General features: G+C 43.5%; 1 long non-coding RNA gene across 2 annotated transcripts; it reads left to right on the top strand.

Annotated features, from left to right (window-relative positions):
* Window positions 1-1,031: 1,031 nt before the first annotated feature.
* LOC111814416 lies at window positions 1,032-3,173 on the top strand. Of its 2 annotated transcripts, none has more exons than XR_002819412.1 (3): window positions 1,032-1,281; window positions 2,229-2,394; window positions 3,101-3,173. It is a non-coding gene; the product is annotated as an uncharacterized LOC111814416 (long non-coding RNA). The 2 variants fall into 2 exon arrangements; XR_002819413.1 differs by lacking the exon at window positions 1,032-1,281 and adding an exon at window positions 1,288-1,406.
* Window positions 3,174-4,392: the final 1,219 nt, after the last annotated feature.

Genomic DNA, 4,392 nt, shown 5'->3' with positions numbered 1-4,392 from the left:
GGTGGCAAAGAGCAAGAGCGCAAGGGAGGGGTAGCAGCAGCTCAAGCAGCTAGCTTCTCTTCCCACCTTACATTGTAATGCAAATTACCTGCCCCAGGGCAGGCAGCATCCACACCCACAGTGATCAATCACAAACTCCAGAAGCTGCCCCAAGACTGCATGAGGCTTTGGGGGGACACTTATATACAAACCATAACAATTACTAAATCCGAATTGGATACAGCTGCCTGCCGAGGGCAAACTTTAGTTAAGGGAAGTAAGCAAAACTTTCTCAACAGTCACAGATGGCGAAAGGGAACCTGCCAAGACTTTCTCGAGGCTCCTAAGAGACGAGTTAATGAGCTGCAACGCGCTTACTACCAAGACCCATACGCAGCGCTGGCAACTCTGGGACCCGCCCTTAGGACAGGCTGTTCACGTCCTCATTTGGGAGCATCCCAGGCTACAGTTCCCAGCACAGGACCGGCAGGTAGTTGCAGTCCTCAGCTTTGAGGAGATTCAAAAGCCTCGCCCCGGGACGCCACCCACGGGCCACCTACCGGACTTGGGACGCATCCTTCCAGGGCGCCGGCCGCTGCTCGCAAGCCCGCTGCAGGGCTGCACTCTCCGCGTCCAGGACGGGCGCCTCGGCCCGCTCAGCCTCCATCTCCAGTCCAGCCCGGCCCGGGACCCTCCGCCACCTCCTCCACCGGATTCCTCCAGCTGCGCTTCAAGCCTCGCGCGCCCGCCCGGCGCGAACCATCGCGAAGCCATGTGGGGGAGGCGACGGAACTACGCATAAACCTAGCGAGCCACAGTAGTCACCGCGACACTCAGATAAGATTCCGAAGCCCTAACGTCGCTCCTCAGGTTGCCAAGTATGTCTCCGAACAATTCCTACCTTTCCGAGAGTTTGTTTGTTCCGATGTGAATCCCAGACCATCGGCCGCTCACCCCTACAAGTGGCGTTGGAGCTACCCGGATCCGGTCAAGAAAAGCGCTCTTTATTTTGCTTCCGCTCACTAACGCTGACCCTTCCAGGGAAGGAGCCAAGGGACGTGCTGGTGCGCGTCTTTCGATAGACGTTAGGGAATTTTGGCTTGGGATCTTTTGTAGAGGTTGAAGGGAAGTTGGCGTAGGCTGGACTACGAGAAACGAAATAAATCTTTGAATACTGTGTATGAAAACGGAACCTTGGGAGGCTGGGTAGTAAATGGAGTAGAAAGGAAAAGAGAAGGCACGCGCTAGGGCACGTGACCAGAAGACCCGGGTCCACGCGGCGCATCTCTGAGAGACGGCGTGGTGAGCATTGGGGTCAGAGACAGGAAGTGGTGAAGCTGTTTGTCCTGGCTTCTTTCCCTTCTTGGGTCTTTTCGAAGGAAAAAGATAGGGGTGGGTAGGTTGGAGTCGGAAGCTATCGGGAAAAGGTACGCATTAACTCATCCACGCCGCAGGGCATGCATTGGGCTCTTGAAGCTGTTTTGTGGTCTCAAAGGGTAAGAACAAGCTAGGCGCTGAAGGAGAGGAGAGATCTAAAGGGTGTCAGACCTCAGTACCGCTGGAAAACTTCTTGAGTTCCTTCTAATCCGTCAGAATTGTCACTATAGTAGTAACTCCCGGATCTGAAATTAGATCCGTATTAGCTACAGTAGTTGTCATATCAGTTGCTCTTTTTGTACTTGAACAGCACTTTACAGTTTTATTGTCCTGTGGTAATGTAATTGCTGCATATTTTGCTACTCTTAAGACCGTGGAGGTCCTAGAGAGGTGTTTTTCTTCTTTAGCGTTAAGAGAAAAAAAAAAAAAAATGTGTGAACAAATAAAAGATAGCTAAGCATGGTGGCACAGGCATGTAATCCCAGCTACTTGGAAGGTTGAGACACTTGCCGCAGTCCAGCTCAAAATAAGGGCTGTATAGCTCAGTGTTGGAGTTCTTGGTTAGTGTGCATGAGGCCCTTGGGTTCAGGCCTCACTGAAAATTAAGCACCCAATAATGTGAATAAATAAAACAGGTACTGTATAATGACTTGGAGGGGAAACATCTGTCTATATGTGTGCTTCCATAGTACATATGGAAAGAATGTAAATGTGGGCTTAAGTAGTCTCCAGGCATAGTATTGGTAGCTGTACAATAGGAACTAAAAGTTAACACCAGCAGACCAATGCAGCATAGAAGGTTCAGGGTGTTGCTTGTGAGAAGAACCATAAGAAAGAATTCTTCTATGTGCTGAAAATTATCTTCCTACTAGAACACACCGAGCATATGACCAGCTTTCATGACAGCCAGCAGAGAAACAAAGCGCCTTTTCGTGGGTGGCCTTAGCCAAGCCGTTTCTAAGACCGATCTACAAAATCAGTTCAGCAGATTTGGGGAGGTTTCTGATGTGGAGATCATCACACGAAAAGATGACCAAGGTAAGTTTATAATTTGTCATTGGGTGGATAAAGGAAAACTCAGGCCAAATATTACAAAATAAAACAATCCCAAAGGTAAATGTTAATTAACTCTGAATGATGGAATCCAGGAGTGCAATGTATTAAACAGAAATTGATCAAAATTAATATCTGAAATTGGAGAACATCTAAAGAATCTGATTTTAGAAACAGAGCTTCCATAACTGATTAACTGACATTTTCTTACTCGTTTTTCTTTGATAGTCATGCTTAGAAAAATATAATCTTAGCTTAGCATGGTTGTATATACCTATATCGCCAAATAGGCATGTAGTCAAACAGGAGTGGTGGGAGGTGGTCTCTACAACTGTTGATCAGTACAGGCAGTTCATTCTGCATGTTATTGAGGACTCTTGTGGATTTGATAGCACTCTGGGAGGCTGAACCAGGACTATCTCAAGTTCAAGCCCAGTCTGGATATGTTAGCTATTTAGTTAAACCGTGTCTCAGAATAGAGGAAATGTTGAGGACATAGCTCAGTGTAAAAATCTTAGATTATATCCCCAAAGATAACGTACCTCCCCAAAAAGAGAAAAATATAATCTTTGTATCTTATGAAACATAAATTAGGTTTGTTTTTTTCAAAGAATGTTTCTAAGAACATCTTTTAAACTTAGAAAGTTAATTATTTTACATTAAGACTTTATTTATTTTTTTTCTTTTTTAGGAAATACACAGAAAGTCTTTGCATATGTTAACATCAGAATAGCAGAAGTAGACCTGAAAAAATGTAAGACCATGACATAATTTCTGTGGTATTTGTGCTTTGATGTCACTGTGTAACTTGGAATAATTTTGTCTCTGAATCTAAATCACAGTAACTTCTTCTAAATTATGGCCATAGTTGCTGGGCATGATGGCACATACCTGTAATCCCAGTACTTAGGATACTGAGGCAGGAGGATCTTTGTGTGTTTGAGACCACCTTGGGCTACAAAGTGAGCTCAAGGCCAGCCTGAACTGCATCGGGAGACCTGGTCTTAAAAAGACAAAATTAATTAATGAATTATGATTATGACCATAGTTAAGAAATTGTTGTATCCTATGTCTTGCCAGGGTTTGGTCAGTTCCATTTGTGTCTGCAAACTGTAGTAGCATATGGCAAGTAGGGTTATTTAAAATCTGGTTTTCTCAAATAATTTGGACAGGGGTCAAAGTTTCATGGAAATGCCGTTATCTTACTGAATGTGTGGACACACAGCTCTTCAATGTATTCTGTTCTTAGGCATTGTTGATAAATACTATTGAGACTATAGAGTATTCCCTCACAAGCTCATCTTTAAAACTGTGATACCTCTTATTATTAACTAAAAGTGAATGGTGGCCTTCAGTGAAGAAGGAAGGGGACAGAATTTATAGTGGTGCTGAAAACTGAGTTGCGAACTCAGCAAGACCCTGTCTCAAAATAAAAAAAAATTTTTAAAGAACTGAGGATATAGCTCAGTGGTTTGATCTAATACTGGAAGAAAAACAAAATCAGGAGAGGGCTAGACCTGTAGATCCTAGATATGTGAGGCCATAGAATCCATAGCACAGCAACAACAACAAAAAAAAAGTCAAGAGAACTTAAAAATTTGTAATAGTAGGTTCATGCTTGGAGTGCCTGTTATTCTGGTCTTCTGAATACGTGCTGCTTGTCATGACACGCCAGTTGCTACTGTGCTGTCTCTCAGGTAGATGATTGTTTAAAAAGGAAGGCAGTGGTAAATGAAGGCAGGAGACAGGAAAAGGAATGTTGCGGGACTGTCCTGCTACAATGCTGTATATGGTTAGATTTCTGGACTTATGTGTAAACATATATAATTCTTCCTATTTTTTTTAATATATTTCAATTAAAAAAATTTTTGTCATATTCTGTAGGGACTTAAAGTTTAACATATCAATGCTTGATGAAAAATAACCTGTTCCATGTTATGTCTAAGATGTTTGATATTCAGACAGATAGTGAGGTTAAGCTTA

This window comes from Octodon degus, unplaced genomic scaffold (assembly GCF_000260255.1).
Source record: "Octodon degus isolate 3935 unplaced genomic scaffold, OctDeg1.0 scaffold00312, whole genome shotgun sequence".
In the NCBI taxonomy this organism is placed as follows: domain Eukaryota; kingdom Metazoa; phylum Chordata; class Mammalia; order Rodentia; family Octodontidae; genus Octodon; species Octodon degus.
Note: the sequence above shows the minus strand (reverse complement) of the source record. Positions and strands in the feature narration are given on the sequence as shown.